At 41.7% G+C, this 25,707-nt stretch overlaps 1 protein-coding gene across 1 annotated transcript in view; it reads right to left on the reverse strand.

Moving 5' to 3' along the window:
• mrtfbb (myocardin related transcription factor Bb) overlaps positions 1 to 18,442 on the reverse strand; it is a 45,463-nt gene extending 27,021 nt beyond the window's left edge. Inside the window, exon 1 of the mRNA XM_058652975.1 lies at positions 18,160 to 18,442. The gene's annotated coding sequence lies outside the window, so the exon portion shown is untranslated. The remainder of the gene's footprint in view (positions 1 to 18,159) is intronic.
• Positions 18,443 to 25,707: the final 7,265 nt, after the last annotated feature.

Genomic DNA, 25,707 nt, shown 5'->3' on the forward strand with positions numbered 1-25,707 from the left:
GGAAAATCACATCATTCATTGTGATTAAAAGCAAGTTTACTGCTTCTTCTGTGAAGGCATGGGAAATTCCCAACCAACATTATTATAATAAGTGCAAAAATATGCTTTCTTTTTAATATTCCTGAAGAGAAAATCATTACAATACAAAGAGAGCACAGCACAGACCTCCACTTCATCATCTGCCTTTTAGACTTTGGCACCTGAGAGATCCAGAAGAACTTGATCTGTAGAGAACTTTACCTGCTTATAGATAATACTATCTTACATAAACATGACAAAATTCATCCTGATCTGTTACAATGTCACAGAGATATACACGTCTGAATCTTGTTAAACGGGACTGAACCATGTTACATTTAAATTCACACCAAATCAGTCAGTGTTAACAGGTTTGCTCATTATAAGAGATAATGATTTCTTGAAAATGTCATAATTTTTTTTGCAGGGATGGGACGATACCACTTTTTTGTATCTGATACTGATATCAATATCACAAACTTGAGTATCTACAGATACCGATATCACAAATTCGAGTATCTACCGATGTGCTGTATCGGTAGATATTGGTAGATACAGCACATGTATCTAAGAATCTTGTCTTAAATTAGATCATTATAAATCATGATAAGTCCCCCTTGTGGCACATCCAAATGAATCACTAGGACTGTATGTTGGTGAGCACCAGCGCTAACCACTGCACCACCACGACAGCCCCTAAAATCACATCAGTGCTGCTATTAAAATAAATCCTTTGGCTGCTTCCACACCCTGTGTGTGTGTATAACGAACCGCCTCATTTTAGGCAGCTCTGGTTGACTAAATGGTTTGGTTTTTAATTTTTGTCATAAAACAAAAGCTAGAGTCGTGACACTTTTGACAACAGCGGGGACAAACACCAAACCAGGGAGGGAAGCCTCATAATGTAAACAGAAAACATGGGATGTTAAAATAATGGTGAGGCACAATAATGTAGTGAAAAGAAGAAACAAAGAGGACGGCAGTGCTTTAAATCACCACGGAAGGGGAGAAAAGGCTCAAATACTTTGGTGCAAAAACCAAGTGCGAAACAAGTGGAAAACTCCTCAATCAACTTAATCCTCAGTTTTATTATTATTATTATTATTATTAAGCACCAAAGAGCTTCCAGTTAAAACAAAAACTGTTACCTAATTTTAAATAAACTAGGTCACTATCTTCTTTTTTCTGTATATCAACCCTGACACCAAATCTTACCGTTAAATATGGAAATGCTTCAGTAATAATTATACATTTAAACATGTTCATGAAGTACAGAGAGATACTGAAAACAATGAACCTTTTTTCACTTTCAGTGGCGTTTGCCTTCGTCCACATGATGTAACGGCTAAATGCGTTGATGTCACATTTAAAAGCAACGTCTCACGACTTCAGTTCATCATAAGAATCAATTAACCAGAACACGTTGGCCCTCTGCTCTCATGCTTGATCCATGTGATGGTAGCCGAGGGTGCGCTATTGAGTGGGTGTGGGTTTGGCCCGGAAAAATCAGAGGCAGAGTGAAAATATGGACAAAAGGGTTTATTCAGGCTTGAGGGATAAAAAAAATCAAGCATTAAGTGTCCATGTGCAAAATTCAAATAAATCAATAAAATTAAAAAAGAACAAAAATAAATCAAAAGTCAGCAAAATTATAGCGAAACTCCAAATCCGCTCATTGACTAAATACTCCGAGAGTCACAGTGCTATCACACAACATCCTCAAGCACCCCCGACATAGACTGGACGCACAAACATATAGCAGGTGGCCAGCACCATTTACACTTAAGGGGGAACATATAACAAGTAATTAACACATAAATAACAAGACAGACTCTAAACCAAAGTACATGTTCTTAGATATCAAAAAGAGACAGATTTACAAAATAAATACAAAACAGTCCACTCTCTTGCCCATGAAAAAGGACACATAACAGAGGGGGTTTGATCAGGACCCACCTCTGTCATCCCCATGGTCATAACGACTGTGGACTAAGCCAATTAGGCCCGGAACCAAATAAATGTTCACGTTTCTGGACGGCTCCTTTTCGCTGCCGGACAGACGTGGCCAGACTACGGACCACAACAACCCCTCCGGCGCAACCGGTAATCCATGTTTACCGGTTTACTGGTGAGCACCGTGACTGTCCACCATAACTTTAATAATCCTGTGCGTCTCCTCTTCTGCAGATGCGCACCGCAGCTGCTCCGCACTCGCCTGCGGCAACCGCTGCATGCAAGAGCGCGGCTGCTAACGTCCTGGTATAAGAGTGTGTGTGTGGGTGTGTGTGTGTGTGTGTGTGTTTTCAATTAGCCTGGAGGGCTTCTCTGTGCGGTCGCTCCGTGACCGTCACACCCCCCCCCACCTCTGGTCTCACGCCGGCAGGCGGGAGAGGTAGTCAGCAGTGGCATTGCTCCGCCCAGGGATGTGCCGGATTGTGAACCGATACGGCTGCATTGACAGGTACCAGCGGGTAATGCGGGCGTTTGAGTCCCGCATGCGGTTCATCCATTGCAGAGGCCGATGATCTGTCTCCAGGAGGAACTCCCGGCCCAGGAGGTAGTATCGGAAGGCATCAAGTGCCCATTTCACTGCCAGACACTCCTTCTCGACCGTAGAGTATCGCGTCTCCCTCGGAAACAGTTTGCGGCTGATGTACGCCACTGGATGCCTCTGGTCTGATTCACCCTGGAGAAGCACTGCACCTACACCTGTGTCAGAGGCGTCCGTCTGTAGCACAAATGGCTCTCCAAAATTAGGACAGTAGAGTAGAGGCTCATTACACAGTGCATTCTGAATGTCTTCAAAAGCCTTCCTGGCCTCTTCGGACCACTGCACCTGGACCGGAGAGTTCTTACGTGTCAGATCGGTAAGTGCAACGGCCCTCACAGAAAAGTTGGGCACAAATCGTCTGTACCATCCAGCCATGCCCAGGAACGACCGTACCTGAGTCTTAGTCTGAGGCAAGGGGCATCTCTGGATAGCCTCGAGTTTCTGCACCTGTGGCTTGATGACACCCCCTCCAATCACATAGCCCAAATACTCGGCCTCCCTCTTGGCAATGGCACACTTAGTAGGGTTTATAGTGAGACCTGCAGACTCAATCCTCCCCAGAACATCCTTCAGGTGCTTGACATGGTCTTCCCATGACGCGCTGTACACCACAACGTCATCAAGGTAAGCTGCCGCGTAGCCATTGGTGCCGGCCAACACCTGATCCATTAACCTCTGAAATGTTGCGGGGGCTCCATGCAGCCCAAACGGCATCTTGCAGAAATGGAAGAGACCCCAGGGAGTCCGAAACGCAGTGAGCTCCCTGGCAGCATCACTAAGGGGAACCTGCCAATAACCTTTTGCAAGGTCCAAGGTGGTTACCCACTTTGCAGGTCCCAGAGAGTCAATGAGGTCATCGATTCGGGGGGTTGGATAAGAGTCAAATTTAGAGACAGAATTGAGATATCGGAAGTCAACGCAGAACCGCAGGGTCCCATCTTTCTTGGGCACCAACACGACAGGGCTGCACCATTCACTCTTAGACCGTTCAACAATGTCCATGGCCAGCATCTGGTTGACCTCCTTCCTCAACCCGTCAAGAAGCCGCTCGGGGATGCGGTAGCTCATGCGTCGGGGTGCTGCACCTTCACCCAGGGTGATGTGATGGTTTACCAGCTTGGTGTGCCCTGGCTGCGCCTGGAACAAGGCTGGATCACAGAGATGTTTAATGTCCATTTGCTGAGCAGGGGAAAGATGGCTGAGGTCAAGGGTGCCCTCTGTTGGTAAAGGTAGGTACTGCTCCTCCACCTCATCCTCCTCTGGCACACGTCGGATCATGAGCACCTCAGCACCTGTACGTTCCCGCCACTCCTTCAGGAGGTTGATGTGCAAGACCCTTCTTGAGTGCCTCTGCCCCAGTTTTGCGACCTCATAAGTTGTAGATCCCAGCTTACGAGTAACCTCAAAAGGGCCTTGCCATTTTGCCAACAATTTACTGGACTCACTTGGCAGCATCACCAGCACCTTGTCACCTTCAGCAAAACTCCGAGAACGGGCTCTCTGGTCGTAATAGGACTTTTGACGCTGCTGTGCTTGTTCGAGGTTCTGTTGCGCCAGTTCCGACATACTCTTCAGCCTCTCTCTCATCTGCAGAACATATGAGAGGATATTCTGTGGCTGCGGTAAATCCTCATCGGGCATCCAGGTCTCTTTTAATAGTGCCAGGGGTCCGCGCACTTCACGGCTGTACAGCAGTTCGAAGGGTGAAAATCCAGTAGAAGCTTGCGGTACCTCCCGGTACGCAAAGAGAAGATAGGGGAGCCAGTTGTCCCAGTCTGCACCAGTTTCACTCACAAACTTGCGTAACATGTGCTTGAGAGTCTGGTTGAACCGCTCAGTCAGTCCATCGGTCTGTGGATGATAGGGTGTAGTCCGTATGCCCTTTATCCCTAACAGCTTGTAGGCCTGCTTAAGGAGCTTGGACATAAAGTTGGACCCCTGATCAGTGATTATAGCTCTAGGAAACCCCACCCTTGAAAACAGCTGAACAAGACATGTGGCTACAGTTCTAGCCTTCACTGCTTTCAGAGCAAAGACCTCAGGGTACCTAGTGGCATAATCTGTGATGACCAACATAAACCGGTTCCCAGTTTTACTGCGCTCAAGAGGCCCTACCACATCCATCCCTAACTGCTCAAAAGGGGTTCCTACTACAGGAAGTGGCTCTAAGGGGACCTTTGGGGGACATCTGCTAGCTGTTTTCTGGCATTCGGGACACGTTTGGCAAAACTCTGCAATGTCTTTGGCCATATTTGGCCAGTAAAAATAGCGGTTGATTCGGGAGATGGTCTTCTGTCTGCCTAAATGGCCTGCCCATGGGATAGAATGGCCTAGGTCAAGGACTACCCCTCTAACCTTCTGGGGAACTACGATCCTTGCCTCTGCCCCTCCGCCTTTATACAGCACACCATTCTTAATGGCAAACCCCTGTCTTGAAGTTTCTTCCCCAACACCGCTGAGCTGCGCTGCCTGGGTCTGCAGGTATAAGGGGCCAGTGTCTGGGTCTTGCTGCTGCATTAAGCTCATATTTTGGGGGATCTCTAAAGGAACCTCCAACCGCTCTAGACAAACGTCCTCCTGACCCTGAGCCACCCCAAACTGAAACTGCTCCCGTCTTTTCTGTCCTTTGGTTTTTCTGGTCTTCCCAGGCTGGGCTTCAATGTCTGCATTGTGGAAGGGCAGTACAAAAAGTGGTGATTCTACCTCACTCTTCTTAGCCATGGCCCGTGTCACTGTCATATTACACTCCCCTCCCACAGACACTAAATCCAGCAAAAGGGGAAAATCTTGGCCCAAAATTAACTGATATGGCAAATTATCTACCACCCCAACCTCCAGTAAGTAAGTCTGTCCCAAAACCTGTACATACACACTTGCAGTTGGATACACCCTTTTCTCCCCATGAACACACTTCAATTGGGTCATCACAGAGTAGTTCCTGAGCTGTATTGGGACCAAGGCAGACGACACTAAGGACTGCATGCTGCCTGTATCTACCAGCGCCCTAACCTCCCGCCCATTCACGACTACAGCATGACAAGGGAGAGCTACAGGTTTCTTAGGGGAACTAGACCTAGGTACTGTGCATATGTTAGATTGGTTGGCTGGATTATTGGGGCATTTCGGTTTTATATGACCTTCCTGTCCACACTGGTAACACACTGGTACTTTGGGGCCACCCATTTTCAGTGCAGGGTTCTGTTTAAACGGAGCACCCCTATCAACCACTGATGTTCCCTCACTGCTGGTTTTCCTCACAGGTTGAGTCTGTCGGTAGGCTCTATTTGAGTCTCTACCCCCTCTCCACTGAGCATATGTCCAGCCCTGGGCTTTCCGTCTGGCTGCCACAAAGACATCTGCCAGAGCAGCAGCATCCGCAGCAGTTGCCGGGTTGCGTTCCCTAATCCACACCTGGAGATCGGGAGAAACCAAACGCAGGAACTGTTCCAAAATAATCATCTCCCCAATGTCCTCTTTGGTGCGGTGTTGTGGTTGAACCCATCTGTGGTACAGATCGCGCAGACGGACGTACAGCTCCTTCGGGGTCTCCTCCTCGCCCACCTCAGCTCCTCGAAACTGCAGACGGCAAGTCTCCTGGTTGATGTTATATTTCTCCAATATGGCCTCCTTCAGCATTGCATAAACGAGGGAGTCATCCTGGTCCATATTAACATAAGCAGCCCTAGCCTTGCCCGTCAGGAGGGGCGCTAATCTAACTGCCCAGTCAGTTGTCGGCCACTGACACGCCACTGCAATCCTCTCAAACATCACTAAATAGTGTTCAACATCATCAGTGTTACTCAAACATTGCAGTCTTGGTTCTCTCTCTATCGGAGCTCTACCTTGGCTACTTGGCCGGTGGCTGCAGGCTGATGGTGATGGACGGCCCCCCATGGCCGAGGTCCGCTCTGGTACCTCGGAGACACCAGCGCCATAAGCAGCAGCCTCGGCAGGTCCCCCCGGGTCTGGTGTGGTTCGGATATACACCTCCCGCTGCAGGAGGCCAAAATGATGTTGGATCGACTTCCACCGGTTCTCCTGACGTGCTGCTTCTATCTCCAGATGAGCATCTCGTGTCTGCTGCCGTGCCATAAGGGAACGAAACATATCCCTTAGCTCCTGCAGGGACGCATCTTCGGTGACCTGAGTTAATTCTGGTTCAGGACCATCTTCGATTTCGCCTCCAACGGCACCGCTCTCCAGGGGAACAGGTCTCCTCTCGGTGGGGGCACATTTCTTTGGCGCCATACCATCCACAGCAGAGGGCAATGCCGAAAAACCCACCAGCTCAAAAAAGAAAAAATTACTCACTACTGTCCTCTACTGGCCATCCCACCACTGCCACCAGTTGTGATGGTAGCCGAGGGTGCGCTATTGAGTGGGTGTGGGTTTGGCCCGGAAAAATCAGAGGCAGAGTGAAAATATGGACAAAAGGGTTTATTCAGGCTTGAGGGATAAAAAAAAATCAAGCATTAAGTGTCCATGTGCAAAATTCAAATAAATCAATAAAATTAAAAAAGAACAAAAATAAATCAAAAGTCAGCAAAATTATAGCGAAACTCCAAATCCGCTCATTGACTAAATACTCCGAGAGTCACAGTGCTATCACACAACATCCTCAAGCACCCCCGACATAGACTGGACGCACAAACATATAGCAGGTGGCCAGCACCATTTACACTTAAGGGGGAACATATAACAAGTAATTAACACATAAATAACAAGACAGACTCTAAACCAAAGTACATGTTCTTAGATATCAAAAAGAGACAGATTTACAAAATAAATACAAAACAGTCCACTCTCTTGCCCATGAAAAAGGACACATAACAGAGGGGGTTTGATCAGGACCCACCTCTGTCATCCCCATGGTCATAACGACTGTGGACTAAGCCAATTAGGCCCGGAACCAAATAAATGTTCACGTTTCTGGACGGCTCCTTTTCGCTGCCGGACAGACGTGGCCAGACTACGGACCACAACAACCCCTCCGGCGCAACCGGTAATCCATGTTTACCGGTTTACTGGTGAGCACCGTGACTGTCCACCATAACTTTAATAATCCTGTGCGTCTCCTCTTCTGCAGATGCGCACCGCAGCTGCTCCGCACTCGCCTGCGGCAACCGCTGCATGCAAGAGCGCGGCTGCTAACGTCCTGGTATAAGAGTGTGTGTGTGGGTGTGTGTGTGTGTGTGTGTGTTTTCAATTAGCCTGGAGGGCTTCTCTGTGCGGTCGCTCCGTGACCGTCACAATCCAAGATGTTCATGATCAATCTAATTGTTTCTGGAGAAACTATAAAACCCTTTTATGAACAGCACACAGGTGTAACCAGCTGTTTCCTCGCCCAACAAAAGAGAGGATTTCCTCCAAGTCTGTGTGGACCTTTCCTAGGAAGAGACTCTTCAAAGCCCTGATAGTGATGCTAATGCTGACGTGCCAAAACATTAAGTATTACCTTGTGAAGCCCTACACCAAAGTATAACTTTAGAAGATGCACCACAATTCTCACGTTGTCACAGGTTGTGTCTGAGATTTTGACTTAAAAATAAGATTACCACTTTATTTTCGTCAATATTGTGACTTTATTCTCCAAAGTGTAATTGTTTTTATACAGTTTCACACTTATATGCTGAAGAAAATTGAGAATGAGTCACACTTTCTTCTGTATTGCCCACATCATGATAAATTAAGGACACTTTTACCAAGTCAATTGTCTTTTTAAACAAAATTAAATAGATGTTTAACTTTAATGTATATAAATTGGCTACTTATATTTCTGGGGAAAAAAAGATTTATCTTTCTTCTCTGGTTTGGTGTTTTTTTTTTGTCTAAACCCATGGTTCTCAAACTGAGGTGTGTGTACACCCAGTGGTGCGCAAGTTCCTCTGGTGGTACTTGGAGGAAAGTCAGAAAATACTGTGCTATATTCTCCATATATGACACAATAATAATTAAAAAACAATCACTCACACTTATACATAATTTAAATTGAGGCTTTTGGATGGAACCCTAATAACGAATATCGGCACATATTTTTTGATCTATTAATGGTACAAAGTAAAAAAAGTGCTGCAGAGGTGCAATCATGCAATTGTAACTTCACTGTAAACACTAAAGTTTTCCAAGGAAAGGACCATCATAGGTGTAAACGCAGTGCAGTTTTACCCCACAGCGCTCGTTCCAAACCCTGTTGTGTTGTTGATGTGGAGGTAAAGATGGGACTGAAACTGTCGTGGATGAACATGGAGTGATCAAGAAAAGTGTGCTCAGCACGTCCTGTTCCTCATTACACAACGTTTCTTCGGAAAAGCCTCTCTCTTTTTTTTTATTTTCACATGAAAAACGAGAGAGAAAACCAGAACCCCCACATGACTCGGACTTTGACTAGGAGGTGGGCGCAGATTCCCCAAGGCCGCTCTCATCTCGACCATCTCGACCATTCTTTAATGAGGAGCAGGGGGGACTTCTGACGACGGCGGCCTACACGATGAGACGTTAGAATCTGAATAAATGTCAACAGAGTCTGCATGTGATTAAGTGTGTGTGTGTGTGTGTGTGTGTGTGTGTGTGTGTGTGAAGTAGAATACATACACTGCCATAAAACCTGATCGTGTGGAAAAGGAGGCTGTAGCATTGATGTCTGCTGCTGCTGGTTTTTGGCAATTAGTAACATGAGCCCTGACTCTCAGCCAGGAAAGACGACGACAATGATGATGAAGCGGCTTCAAACTCCCAGAGCTTTTGCGTTTACATCGATTCTGTCAGTCCCATCAAGGCTGCTGCACAATAATCATACAGATTATGGCTTTAGCTGTTTTTCATTCTCACTGAGGACGTACAGAACTTAACAGCAGCTACGGCTACTTTATTTATTGTTCTACATCATTACGCAACCAAGACCGCAGCATTTCCTCTTTGACACACAGCAGCCAGCCCTGTTCAGTTTCCTTTTCATCCCCCCCCCGCTACCCTCGCTCCAAGAAGGAAAACAAAGAGGAAGCATGCAAACACTTTGCTATTACAAATATTCCTACTATCATTAAATAAATTATGTGAACCTTCATTTTATGCCAAGATTTTCACGAAATTTATGAGGGCAAACTGTCACTGCTGGTGAAAATGCTGTTGTTTTTCCACATGAGCCACAAATACATGTGTGCTTGAGTCATTATTTTAACCATATATATCTATAAAGTTATACTGGACTTTAAGGACAACTTTAAAAAGACTTATCCCCACATTCTTCACAAGTTACTCATCTTCCTTGATGAAACACTGATCAGGAATTTTGAAATATTGCAATAATGTTCTTCCCTTAATGCATCAACTGGACAAACCAAGCAGCTATCAAGAGCGAAGGTGCTGTTGCCAGCTACCTATGAAACAAATCCCTTCCTATGTGCAGCACGGGAATGTCACAGAGCGAACACAAGATCTAAACTCAGCTGAACTGAGATTCACAGAGTTGTGTGGACCTAATAGATTTAATCAGCATTGTGGAAACTATTGACAATGATTTAAATGTAACATAAGTTTGTTTATATTCAGGTTCGCACTAGTTTAACTGGTGTTCACATTACTGTCATTCTTGTAACAATAATAATACACTTTATATATAAAGTTTTGTCATTCCGCCTCTGTTACACCACTACAATGAATTTGAAATGAAGCTTTAATTTAAAGGAAAAAGGATTGAACAAAAAAAAAATCGCATTAACCTTTAAGAAAGTATTAGCATTTGTTTATACATTATTGTCGATTTTCAGTGGCTCGGAAATAATTGGACAATTGACTAAAATTCAGTTTCATGGCCATAGGTGGCCTGTTACCTCGCTATTTCCCATCAGACCAAGCAGATAAAGGTCTGCAGCTGTAATGTTGAAGCTGGTGTTGAATTAGCATTTGGCTTTTCACTGAAATGTTCAATATGAGGTGCAAAGAGTTGTCAATGCAAAAGAAGAAGGCCATCAATCGCAGAGAAAACTAAATAAATGTGTGAGTGGCCAAATCACCAATTTGGTACAATATATAGCACTTTTCTTAACAATGTTATAAAGTGCTTCAATTCAAATCAAATCAATACAAAAATCTCTTGCTAATATAACTTAAAATCTCTGGCAGAACTAGACTCGACGACATGCAGCATCTGCCTCGCCCGGTTGTGGAGAAAGGGAAAAATGGGGGAAGAAGGGAGAAAACGAAAGACGAAGAGACAGTGGAGAGAGAGTAAAGGGGAATTAAGAAATCTGAGGCTAATAAATAAGAACAAAATAAGAATGATGAATAGGACTAATCTAAATATGTACAGACAGTTGTTTCCAAAGGCTAGGGATAGCACAATACCACTTTTTCATGTTCGATATCAGTCATTTTAGACCTCTTAAAATATGAAGTTGTTAACAACTAATCTCCAACTGTGTAAAAAATATTCTTTTCCCATAAAGAAATAATAAACAGCCCACAAGATGACTTTTATTTACATTTTTACAGTCTGTGCAGAGTGAAGCATGCAATGCCGAGTATCATATCTGCTCATCCCTCGTTTTTAGATGGGATTTATATAAACGGTCACTCGGGAGAGAGAGTTCCAAAGTATTGGGGCTCTAATAGTAAAGGCTCTGTCTCCTCTTGTTACAAATTAGGATTTACTAAAATAACAAGAAGGGCTACATCAGTGGTCGGCCGGGAACATAATATCTGTTTAAGAGTTCTGTGATATAGAACGGAGAAAGGCCATTTAACGCTTTGAAATCGATACATAAACTAATGAGGAGTCATGAAGTAGTGATGCTGCGTCAAACTGGAGGGGGATATCTGTTTAGAGCGCCAAAGTTTTTTTTTTTTTAAATTAAAATATCAATATGTGGCGCCAGAGCATCAACCATTGTGTATTGATATTTTGCCCCTCCCTTACTAATGCACATGAGCCCGTAATGTTTCCTGAAGTCAGAAAGTGTTGGTTCGTCCTGGTGAGAAAAATGCACAGCCACCACAATCTCATTAGACTGCTGCCAAAATCCACATGTCTTTCCCCCCCCCAAAGATAAAGTTTCTTTGAACATCAAAGCATTCACTCACATCAGTTCCTGTGTGTGCTTTCACACTAACACACGCGCTTAGTTTCACGAGATCTCACTGCCCTGTGACAGTGACAAGGGTGAAAAAAGGAGAAGGAGAAGTGACAAACAAATTAAGTTTAGCTTCCACCACATAAGAAGAACAGAAGAACAACACAAGAGGTCAAAAGGAGTTTTTAAAAGACCATAATCCCATCTCAAACCACCACTTAAAGGCTTTAATGCTAACTGTCTTTTGATGATGGTGCCTGCTGATGGGCACAGTGTAATCACATTCAGGTGCACTGTGATGAGGGGAGTCATCTATTTCAGCTTCACATTGGTATTTCCTATAAAACCCAGACTATGTCAAATTCCTCGTGGATTTGCACCGCGGTGGTTCCAAGAAGAATCCCAGTGAAGGTCGGGATTTAGAGTAATCTGGGCGCAGGTATACGGACGGCGCACCGGCTCCTTCCAGAACACACAGCTCATTCCTGGCTCGCTCCGCACGCAGACGTCAGACGGCCCCGAGACGGATGGCAAGCGAGGCCAGCACATTCTTGTGCGTGTGTTTACTTTGCAGACAGGTGTTCACGTTTAATCAAACTATGAGTTTGTTAATCACAGTATCACATGTTGGAACGTGGGTGAGTGATTGCAGGGTTAAAAGGCGCCGCCGGTTTGTTTTAGTGTAGTTATTTATCATCGTCTAGGAGGCAGCCATGGCATTATCTGCAATAAAGCAAGACAATAAACTAGGGTTTTTTGTTGTTCCTTTTTTTTTTTTAATGATGGGACGCGAGTCAAAAATGTTCTGTTCGCTGGCTGCTGCCTGAAAGTCGGCCTTCAAATGGTCAGTTATAATTCAAATTATAAAAACATTGCCATTGAGTTTTTCTTGGACCGCTTTTAGCCTTGATTACGACATGCATTTGCCATGGCATCACTACAATAAACTTAGCACAACATTCATTTAATCCACAATTGCATTTACCTTTCAACAGGATCTTGTATTTAGAGTAGTACCTTTGTGTTAAGTCTTCTCCAGCACATCCCAAAGACTGTGTCATGGGTAGAGATATGGCATAGATCTGGATTTCAATACCAATTTCTGACTATAATCTTTTAGGTACCAATCTGTTGTAACAAAAACTTAGACTTTAGCTTTAGAACTTCTTGACAAACAAAAGTGCAAGCCTCTCAAAATTCAACATAAACACAATCAAACTCGTCGTCCTCTTCTACTTTAGGAGATGACCTCTGTCTGTGGACTAACTACCCATAAGCCTCAAAGGAGCCAATCATGAGTGCTATTAGATCTGGATCAAACAGCACGCTGCGTGCTAATTGCCTCACTGATGCAGAAGAGAATAAATCTTAAGGTATACCCGGGCTTTGAAAGAACATATGTCTGATATTAGGTGATACCAAGGAAGGTCAATGGTGCGTTCCATTTGTAGTCGGAACTCTGGATTTCTTAGTTCAATACTTGCACAGTAACACCCCTGAACTCCTACTCCAGGCATGTCCAAAGTCCAGCCCGTGGGCCAATCATGGCCCTCGTGAGATGTTGTACGGCCCACAGCTTTTGTCTTATAATTAAGTATTTATGGTCAGGGACGGACTTGGACAAAAAAAAAAAAACGACATTGATCTCATGTCACCCCCATTAACTAGGCTGGTTTGCGCTTTGAAACGTAAATTATTTAATTATGAAATTATGTAAATGTTACTGTTAAAAAAAGGAAAAAAAGGACCCCTGTCCTACTCGGAAACTCAGAGGAACACTATTTTTTTTAACGTGAAATGCACTCATATTTTGTTCCACAGTAAATCAGTATTTTTAACAGCAGACATGTTGCTATGCTTTTTGTGTGTGCACTAAATACCATGTAGAGTGTTTCTAACAACGGTCAGCCATGTTTCCCACTTCTCAACTGGAACATGGTGAACTTGGTGACTGATGTCACTTCCAAATGACAAGAACACTTCCCAGACGTTACCACAAAAGTGTTGAAGTCCGATACCCCACCTTAAACATCTGGAACTTATGCTTGGAGAGTCAAACTGCTTCTTCAGCTCATCCCAGGGTTCATATTTGGGTCAAATAAGGTCTGGACTCTGGTGACCAATCCATGTGAGAAAGTGTCTGATGCTGCCTGAACCACTCTTTCACAATTTAATCCAATGAATTCTGACACAGTCGACTTGGAATACGCCCCAAAAAATCTGGTCAATGAGTACATTTAGAAAATCAGATTAACTCTTTTTTTTTGGCACATAATATCACCAGCATCAGCAACCACAGATTATACCACTGCCCCCTACAGGCAGAATATAAGCATATGTCACTTTTCTGGGCAAGGTACGAGCACATGTGATGGTTTTGAGAGAATGTGCGAGTGTTGTTGTAGTAAAAAGTGGAGCTTTATTTTCACACGGGAGCCTCGACAAACGCTCACCACCATCACATCCCATGCAGGGCACTGCAGATGGTGGGAAAGCCAGAGGAAAATCCCTGTAGGCCCTGCAACCTTCTTTGAAGCTGCGCTTACACACAGCTGCCACGGGAGGCTTAGAAACGGGCAGACCTGCGGCACTTTTGGCCACATTAACATCGCTGCCATGACAGATAATTGCACACACATACCGAAAAGTAAACATGTTCACAGCAGCAGCAGCAGCAGATTACAGCAGGAATCAACGCTGAAAACACACATCACTTATATTCTGTTCATTAACAGTAAAAAAAAAAAAAAGGTGAACATTCTTTCCCATGTTTTCATATTGATAAATAATGGTTGTGCCACTTTGACTAACTGTTTACGCAATGTTCTTTTCCATGACATCCAAAATGCCGTTGTACGTGACTGGACTGATTTACCACAACTATGACTAAAAAACACAACGGTGCAACAGATCCAGACAATGCAACAATGAGTCACGTCACAGCATCAGGATGAACAGATGAGTACAAATAAATAAAATAACTTCCATTGAAAATGAACATGTGTTTATTGGCAGAAATGAAAATATACTCCTCATATTATGTATAGTGTATATTTGTATAAGTGTAGGGAGGAGCAGGGGAGGGGAATGCTCATGTCAGCAATAGACAGGAAGTTCGCCAGAAGCTCGCCAAAGGATGACATCACTGACAGCAGCTTTAAATTACCCTAGATTCTATCTCATAACTTGTATCCCAACTGTCACTGAACATGTGCACACAGTGAAGAAAAAGTAATATGATTTAATTATGTTGTATATATACAATTGTGACTGTAATGCTCAGCTTTTTCTGAAAAAAAAGTGGAATAATGACAGCAAAGTTTGAAAAAAGTGGTTAAAAATAAACCATGAAAAACAGCTCAGCATGATAAAGCACAGGGAACAAAGCTAAAAATAGAAAATAGTACACTATAGGCAGAACTAACAGCTGGATGGGGGGGGGGGGGGGGGGGGGGTGCATGGTCTGCTCTATGTCTGTGTGTGTGGGGGTGTAAGGGTATCCCCACAATCTGTACATCATGTAAGTAAACGTGTTCCAAGACTACAGCAGTGGCCGAGTCTCATTCACACTTCCCCCTTCTAACATTCCCTGATTTCAACAACCGTAACTTTCCCATAAGTCTAATTAACCCTCAAGTGGCTGCTATACATAACATGAGCCCCCGCCTCTCTTTCTCTTCCTCTCCTCTCCTCCTCTCCCCTCATCCTGGTTGGGTCCTGCCAGCAGTGGGCTTGGCAGGGGGTCGAGTTTGGGTCGACCACAGACAGAAATAACCTCTTGTTTGCTCACTGGCATGCTGTAACTCATGATGTTGTTCCGTGTGAGTAGATTCAGTGGCTTCCATGAGCTTTGTGGGTGGCAGATCAGGCAAACAAGATATTTTAACCGTTGTGTTACAGACGAAAAGCTTTACATTACTCGTAACACAGAAAAACAGAAAAATAAATGACTGTGGAGGTTACATCTCATCCCCAGGCTCTTTTAAACTTGCGTTAGCTACATTTCATTTCGTCAAGGGCCTTTCTAGAAAGAGTTTGCACGTTCTCACCCCCATGTGTGTGTGGTACCTCACAAAATAAGATATGTGATACCAATAATACTGGCACGGATGCTGCACCAATCTCAGCTGTCATAGAGCAAAAGGCGGGGTACACCCTGGACAGGTGAAAGGACGATGGTACTGTATATTACCAAATTGATATTTTGACCCAACTTTAAAGCCAAGAACAGAATCTCCCCCCAAAAAAAGGAACAATCACAAACATGTATTTTCCCCTGTCAGGCTTAAGGTGGGCTTAACAACAGTGATGACAGAGAAGTGACATCTAGTAGATTTTGTAGTAGACTTACTCCACGCTGCTCCCAAAGGCCAAAGTTGTCAACACCATTACTAGACAGCTATCACTCCTGGTAAACTACAACAACTACATGTTTGTTGACACGCTCTCCATCACTCTGCATTGGTCATCTGGATCATTGGTTGTAGTTCTATCCAATTGTGTAGAGAGGCATTTTCATCTACGTCACGCCTCTTGGAAGTGGGAGGGGATTACAACCTTTCCAGACGGTTACACTCGATATCAGTGGTTCTCCAACTCATCATCCTCCTCTTCCTCACATATAGTTCACACACTGGTATAGTGAAGTTAGATTAAGACAGAGCGAGAGATAAGGTCACTCTAATTTCAATTTTTGTGTCATTATTTCTGGTCAAAATTCCTCAGCTCCTCTCTGATCACATACCCTGGTAAGTACCACCAGAGGAAGCTCGCGTACCACTGGTGGTACACATACCACAGTTTGACAACCGTGGCTCTATCGACCTGCTTCTAGCATGTGGCGCACTCACACTCTGATGTGATGATGTCACCGGGGGACTTTAAAAGTTATGGAGTTCATGAAGTGTAAAAAAAAAAGAAGCCATTACTCTAAATTACTGTTAATGCACCAGACTTGAAACGTGCCAGCATTTTGGCACCACATAATTTTTCCATGCCTGAGTGGAAAAATCCTGCAGGAGTCAAACGTGTGACCCAAACACATCAGAGTCGTGAGTAAACGTGGAGTTTTTAAGAGTTCCTATGGAATTAGATTAGTGCCAATATTTTCACGAAGCAGTTTTTAAGAAGCAAATAAAATATTGATTTAATCATTCAAAAATATTGTATTTTATTGTTTGAAAATATACTTGTTCTTTGCGCTCCCTCTCTTGTTTTTTGCACTCCCTCACTTGTTCTTTGGGCTCCCTCTCTTGTTCTTTGCACTCCCTCTCTTGTTTTTTGCGCTCCCTCACTTGTTCTTTGCGCTCCCTCACTTGTTCTTTGTGCTCCCTGATTGGTTCCTTGCGCTCCCTCACTTGTTCTTTGGGCTCCCTCTCTTGTTCTTTGCACTCCCTCACTTGTTCTTTGGGCTCCCTCACTTGTTCTTTGGGCTCCCTCTGTTGTTCTTTGCGCTCCCCCTCTTGTTTTTTGCGCTCCCTCACTTGTTCTTTGTGCTCCCTGATTTGTTCTTTGCGCTCCCTGATTTGTTCCTTGCGCTCCCTCACTTGTTCCTTGCGCTCCCTCACTTGTTCCTTGCGCTCCCTCACTTGTTCTTAACACTCCCTCACTTGTTCTTTGGGCTCCCTCTCTTGTTCTTTGCGCTCCCTCTCTTGTTTTTTTGCGCTCCCTCACTTATTCTTTGCACTACCTCACTTGTTCTTTGCGCTCCCTCACTTGTTCTTTGTGCTCCCTCACTTGTTCTTAGCACTCCCTCACTTGTTCTTTGCGCTCCCTCACTTGTTCTTTGCGCTCCCTCACTTGTTCTTTGGGCTCCCTCTCTTGTTCTTTGCACTCCCTCTCTTGTTCTTTGCGCTCCCTCTCGATTTTTGCGCTCCCTCACTTGTTCTTTGTGTCATGGTTTTTTTGTTTGTGGGTGGGGCTTAGGAAGCTGCCTGCTGATTGGCTACTTCATTTTAAAGCGACAGCTCAATGGACCGGAAGTCATCACAGGATTGAAGTCGCTGTCTGTCTGGAACTCATTCCCCAAGTTTACCTTGTCGACATCCGACAAAATAATTGTAAATATCTAACGTTTGTCATCTTATAAACGTTAAATACTCAACGGGGAACGACAAATATGGGAGTGCAAAGAAAGTGTATTTTCAAACAAGTGTTGCTTGAAAATATTGACACAAATCTAATTCGATAACATCCTCGATATTTTTCAATAGAAACTCTCCATCAACACAGCCCAGGCGGCACACACACACATACACACACATATAATTTTAAGTGTCTGCAGAAAAGGATCAGCAATAACATTTTTTCACTGGAATAACAAGAGTGGTAACCGTGGCCTTGGCCTCGAGAGAGACGGATGGTCAGAGCAGTGGGCTGTGTGAATATACAGCCCTGACCACAGGGGAAACATTAACCACTCTGTAAATGCCAGCAATACAACGTGGTGTTTTCAACATGGACGAGGCTTATAATGACGTACATGAATAATAACGATACATTAAACTGGGCTGTGGATTTTACCTGCGACCTCTTCCCTCTTTGTGTCAGTCAGGTTTGCTCCCTCTATTCAACGACTGTCATCTCCCCGCGACTGATTTATTTCCTGACGCAGCTCTCTGGGAAACAGCGAAGTCGCCCTGATTACAGACATTTCCTTCCTCCACCACTCACAGCAATGCCTGGAATGGGCTGCAGTATTTACTCAGGCCTGAAGGCGGGTAAACTGCAGCTCCCACACCCACATGGCATAATGTATCTCAAGCTGCAGAGGCCAAGGGTTCCTGGGAGAGTCATTTTAATCCACGCAGGAGAGGGGGGGGGAACAAGGAGAGTGAAATTAGATAATCTGGTCAATCTGTGCAAAAGTTGGTCCCCAGAGTTAGTTGGAAAAAGAGGGTTTTGTTTTTTTTGTTTTTAATCTACAAAAGGAGTTTAAACCAGGGGTCTAAAACTCAAATGACTTAGTATTGAGTACTAGGGCCACACTGAGGAAAAACCAAAAAAAAAGGAAATAAAAGTCAAATATTACAACTTAATTCTCAAAATGTGACTTAACGACCTGTTGCTATTTTTTACCTTCATATTTGTCTTTTACTGTTTATCTTTAACTTGATTATTGCCTCTAACTTTAACATATATATATCAAATGACTTTGTTTACATTAGTATAAATTTATAAGATGACTTTTTAACATCTATGCAGAAGGGGTGGTGGGTTAAAAATCAATATAGTGAAATGTCACAATGTTGTATCACCAAGTATCGATGTTTTTAACATGTACGTTTTTATAATGATCTAGGTCCAAATTAACATTAAACTTGTTGTGGATCAGTAGATGTATCGTGATGCTGGAAAATTATTGATGTGCCCTTGATAAATAAATAAATAAAAATAAATAAATAATTGTGGTAATGACGGTGGCAAAAAGCTGCCATCAGTGTCACACTTTCACACAAAAAAAGCTTTAAAACAGAGTTGAAATTCATCCTTTCATCCACACACAATCTGAAGAAGTTTCAAAGTATAAATTAAACTTGCTTGTCTACCTGTTTTGGTTAAGTTTTATTACTATTTACATTGTTATTGCCAAGTTTTTACATGGATGTTATAATGAAAATAACATTTATATTACTGTGTTATTACACTGATCACTTTTGGGTAAGTTTGTATTAATTTTTAAGGAAATAAAAAAGGCCTATTGGTCAATATACTGCAATTGTTTTTACAATGTTACAATGGGATCATACTTGACATTTCAATGTATATTTACTAAATATTGTGTTTTATTTATTTTACAGCGTGTGACAGTTTCATTATTTGTTTCATAATTGTCATTTTGATATTGTTATGCTGCCTTTTTGGACACATCTTTATTAGAGGAGAGATTTTACAAGGTTATTTCCAGCATTCCACTGTGATAATGAAGAATATACAGTATAAGACCGTAATTATTGTGTTTTACTGTGAAATTACTATAGCTGGGGCTTAAATGTGTGAGTTTTACACTTAATTACAGTCACTTTTAGCAGAAGGAATGCTGATAAATTACATTAACATAGTATTAGTGTGAACTTGACAGTGAATAGTTGTCAATTTATAGTATTTTGAGAAAGTAATCCATATATGCAGGTCCATATCTGCCATGGAACCTTCCAAACAGCACAAACGTTCGATTTTTGAAAACAAACACAAATCATCAGCAGTGGAAATCTGTCTCTGAGTCTCAAACTCTGCCAAACACGTCAGGTCATACATGGTTTTCATGACAACTCACAGTTTCCAGCTCCGAGAACAAAGTCCTTTAGAGGCTTCACAAAATAATAGTAATACTAATGACAAAGGCATGAAGTGTTTGTACATTTCCACTTGTCATAAACAATCGGGGAGAAATCACCGTGGGCAGGAACACGGAACACCTTGTTATTCTGCACATAATCAGATAAAAATAACACAACAGCCTGGATTTATTTTTTGCAGAATATCACCGTGTGCTTTTATCTAATTATGTGCAGCATTACACACTGCTCTCTCCACAGGGGGGCACTAACAACTCACATGTCTCTGTTGGGTTTTGTGACGTACAGTGGTCAGGTTATAAATCACAGAGGCCCTTTATTATGGACTAACCCTGTAAGAATGACTCATTTATATAATCACCAGGTGTAATGTGCAGATGTCACAATTACAACAACTCATTCTCATTTTTTCAGGAATCCATGGCCCCCATTTTTAGATATAATTATTGCATTTTATTTAGCTATGTTAATGAGAAAAACAACAACACATTCAGTTGTTCCAGACAGTTTTGACTGAGTGGAAGCTGAGATGTCGACTGTTCATGAACTGCAGCTAACTGTATTCATCTAAAATGTATCTGTTTAGTTAATCGTAGCAATCGTTTGGTGTGTAAAATGTTGGAAAAATGTCGATCTGCGTTTCCCAAAAACCTGTAAATGATGTAAATGTTCTCAAATGTCTTGTTTTCGTCCACAAGCCAAAGATTGATTCAGTTTTAATGATTTCTTTTCTTACATGGAGCAAAGAAAACCAGGAAATATTTATATTCAAGAAACTGAAAAGTCAGAGAAACTTGTTTTAATTATAAAAAAAACAAACATTCAAATTAGTAAAATTAGGCTGCGAGGGCCCACACGGCTTTAATTATTTTATTTATTTAAATTTTTGAATATAATATTAGGAATCTTTGGATTGTGGATAAAACAAGACGTTTGAGGATGAGGTTACTTAGAGATTTGGATTTTTTTTTTCGGTTTCTGACATTTTACGGATCAAATATGGAGTCGATTGTTGATTAATCAAGAAAACAATGAATTCAGGACATGTACAGAGAAGTATATAGTAACAGTGTGTCACATTATCATTTAAGACAGGGGTGTCAAACTCATTATAGTTGTATAGGAGTACAGTTGAACTCAAGTGGGCCGGATTGTTTTAAAGCTTTTTTTTAAGTTTTACCATTTACACGCAAAATATATAGTATTTGACATTACATTTTTTCATTCAAATTCAGCCTGGGGGCCAGATTGGACCCTCTCACGGGCCAGTTTTGGCCCCACAGACTGTATGTTTGACAACCCTGCTTTAAGATAATCAAACTTTGGTTTTTAAAAATGTAAAATTAAGCAACATTTACTGGTGAATATCCCTCACCTGACCCGTCCCTTACGAGTGTTTTGGAGGATTTACTGTATATAGCCTTCAGTTAGCATCAAAACCCTAAAGATCTTTAGTTTGTCCTTTGTGGGCTCCTGTAAAAAACATGGTCCAGAATGGTGGACTCCATAGACCTGACCCGGCTCCTGATATACATATAAACGGTTCATTCTGGAGAAATGAAACACAACAGAGACTTACAAAAACATTCATGTATGACTGTTTTATCTTTAGTTACTCTCTTGTGTAATAACCTCCTTCAAGTAAACGTGAAGTCATGATCCACAAAAAGAAAGAAAACGACTTCCTAACGCGTCTAATAGTCTGAGTGTAATTTAAGACAATGAACGAGGGCAGCAGAGTCTTTATGAGCTGCAGTTTTTGTCAGCTGGCTTCACATGCTTTGAATCACATGGTTAAAATTACATCTGAAAGTGTTGCATCAGTTCCACACAGAGATAATTTTAAAAATTGATTTGCTCAATTTGCCCCCTCCCCTCCACCACCACCCCGCTTCATCAGCTTTGTCCCAAATATAGAGCCGTGTATGGAGCCACAGGAGTGTGATTATTATATTAGTCAGTGCTTCTTTCCCTCGGAGGCGAAGAAGGCTGGACTGAGTCCACCGTGACTGCACAGGACGTTATGTATATTAAAATAACGGCTGCTTGGGTTAGACAGTTTAATTTTATATACACATTATGGAAGTTTATGCATATATCTATACTGTATATAGATAGATATATATCTGGTTCTTTGTCTGTGTGAGTGTCGACAGTAATGACATGTGGTTACATGCTTGTGGTTACTTTAACAGGGTAGAGTTCAAAGATAAAAAAAATATATGAAAGTGAGGGTGTATTTGGGCTGAGCTCAAGAAGAAATTGCAGAGTTCTTGCTCTCTGAACCCGTGATAGTGTTGTGCTGCCACCTGCAGGCGAAATGTCATCAGATTTGAAATAATATGTTAAAAACAAATGTATGTACCAGGAATGGTAAAAACCTAAAAAACAAAAGTTTAAACAAATCCAGAGTCAGATTCAGCTTTGAACTTTTCTTTGGTAACTCTATTTCTTGCCACTGTTGTCTCATTTTTGATGTGACTTTGATGCTTTTACTTTGTTTTCAAGCAGACATGAGCTCATAAGTGGAAAAACCTGATCCGACCAAGTGAGACTACTTCTAGAGTGAACTATGTGATAAAAACGTGTATTTTATCTCACAAGAATCACGGCTGTAAACCATTTTTATTGCTAAGAATTTTGACATGAGAAACAGATAAAAGCCGAAGTCAGTGGCTTATTTTGAAAGCCAGGTTGAAAGGAAGTGGTGCTGATATAAGATTGGCTGGTGATTGTTGTGTATGAAGTAAAAAAAAGAAAAGGGTCTGGTCAGCTGGTAAGTGGTTCATGTCAGGATCCTCCACGTCACTTTTGTTTTCAGCTGTACAATGTTCGGGAAATTTGTTTCAGGATATCTCTTTCCGTAAATACTGTGGCTTTTGTTTTCGAAAATGTAAATTTGTCTCAAGCGTTGTAAATTAGTTTCACACTTTTTAGTAATTGTTGTAAGAGTATTGGGGCCACATTGAGAAAAACAAAAAAATCACAGATTTTAAGAATAAAGTCGCAAATTTACCAGATTAAAGTCGTAAATGTACAAGAATAAAGTCTTAATTTACGAGAATAAAGTCATAAATTTACAAGAATAAAGTCGGTATATTCTAACTTTCTAAGTTTTAGAAGAGGAGAGTTGTTAAAATGAGGGCTGTGGAGCATTTCGTGGAATTGCACTTTAGAATAGGTTTCACAAACAAGGAGATACTTAATCTTTTGGCACATCAGCATCACATTGTCATAAGTATCAGTTTTTTGGATCCAGAAGGAGTCGAGGTCCGGGGAGCATGGCGTCTTGGACGCCGGCAGCACACCTGAAGTGACACCAACGACTTATGGCAAATGGATTCATAATGATAAACTGGAGAAATCCTGCAGTGAACCAGTTCCAGCTATTTCCTCCTCCACAAAAGTCCCCTTGGTTCTTTCTGCGGAAAAGATGTTTTTTCTTGCTCTCCTCTTCTAAAACAGCTTAGAATCTTATGACTTTATTCTCGTAAATTTATGAGATCAATCTCATAAATTAAGACTTTATTCTCACGACTTTCATCTCGCGAAAAACAACATTTACAAGAATAAAGTCCGAAATGTACATCTTTGATCTAGTAAATAGTCTGTCTGTGAATCTTTTTTTTCTCAATGTGGCCCTAATACTCTGTCAAACGTTTGCACTTCAAGGCCACCATATAAAATAGATATACAATTACATTAAAATACAAACCACAGGGTAAAACAAAATCACTGAATTGTTTGCTACTACATTTTTTGGTCAAATTTTCTTGGAAATTATATCCCAAAAAGAGGTATCATTTCAAAATCATGTGATATTTGAACTCATGGGAAATGTGTGGCTGCAACAAACCAACAACGACATGTACATCGACAGTATAATAATATAATAGTGACAACATTTTAGCAGGAAAACAACAGTGTAGTCCTCGGAGTCGCAGCAGTGATTATGGCCGACACAAACTAATCAGTCTCCGCCTTGAGTCTCTAACTGAATGTAAATGTCAGAACAATTTGAGAGGTGGGAGACGCTCATTTGGCAGAAAGTTGACTGTGGAGCGACTGAGGTTTGGGAGAACTATCATCTGGAGAAGAAGCATGACATTTGCTTTAAGAATCATATAAGACTTGACGGGTTGATATGAAATCCCCCTGGGCACAGTTACTGAGCAGCTTATTAGCCTTTATTCTCCTTTCTATTTTTCCTCCTCGTCCATGACATTTTATGGTTGTTCATTACTTTTCCCACAATGATCCAACTTTGACAAAAAAAGAATGGAAAACTGCCAAAGCAAACAAAATACTCAGGCTTGTGTAATTAGGTAATTAGGAAAGAATTACTTATTTTAAATATATGCAGCAAAATGTACAAGATGGGTTAAGGTTAGGTTTAGGGTTTATTTGCCCATTAGCTTTGATAACTCTTGCATTGTTTATTTTTATTTCTTTATTTATAGAGAGTTTTGGTATTAATATTAAAATGCTACTAGAGCATCCTCCTGGAGCATTGGCCATTGATGATTGCCCTCCAGCGCAACATTAAAATGCAATACATTATGATATGTTCCATGTAATTAGACTCCAAACCAAATTGTATTACTACTAAAACTAATGATTAGTTTCATAGTCGATTCATCTCTCAATTATTTTCACTATTATTTGATTAATTGTATTGTTTGGTCGATAAAATGTCAATGTTAACATGAATATTTTTTTTAATTATAGTGCTCTTTTTGGACTAGTACATTTAGTAACTAGTAATATATACATATATATGTATAAACATATATACATATATGTGTGTATATATATATATATATATATATATATACACACACATATACATACATATATTTAAATAGCTTCCACGTCTGTGTTTCTGCAGGACCCACTGCCAAATTATAATGGATTATAAAGGATTCAATAGCCTCCAGTTTCATGAAACAAACTGACAAAAACCAGTGCAGAAACTACTGGAGAGACAAACAGTACTTTTATATTGGATTTCAGTGTCTCTTTTATTTTACAAGAATCATTTTTATTTGAGTGCCTTTTTTTTATTTGCACATTAATATTACAAAACATTCCCCCCCCCATACTTTCCACGGCGCAAGACAAACTAACTCTATACCGATGCCAAACACACACACACACACACACACACACATTTGTATTGCATTTTAGTGCTTCATAAATTTGAATGTTATTATTCAGAAAATACATATTTTTGCAACAGTTTGGCAACAGTACAGTGAACAAAAAAACAGAATCAAATTTGTGTGTGGAGCCAGATTTTGCACATAAATAGGGGCATGTCAGTAAATGTTTTCCATTCTTTTGGATACAATTTGTTTCTGTGCATGTTATCATTTTTGCCACTGTTTAATGACTCGGGCTACAACACTATAGGAATACTGTCCAGAGGTAAAGACATGAGAGAGGTGTGGGACTTAAAAAGTCAAGCAAAAATAAATATCTATCCTCACTGTGGTGAAAAAACTGCTCTGACACGGCACTCAAGCAAATAAAAGCACAATTTGCAGTAAATGGAAAAGTCGTCCAGTTGTGGCTGGCACAAATTGGCCATCTTGATCCTTGTTGTCAAAATAGTGATGCAGGCAGTATTTTTGTAAACGCTGTGAAAGTGTCGGCGCCTCATTAAAATGAGCTCAGCTGTCAACTTGATGAAGCACAAAAAGAAACGGGAGCACAGACCTCCGCCAAGTCACGTCATCGCCCGTGTTTTACAAACCGGCACCTGAAGTGATAT

Source organism: Solea solea, chromosome 16 (genome assembly GCF_958295425.1).
Source record: "Solea solea chromosome 16, fSolSol10.1, whole genome shotgun sequence".
NCBI lineage: Eukaryota > Metazoa > Chordata > Actinopteri > Pleuronectiformes > Soleidae > Solea > Solea solea.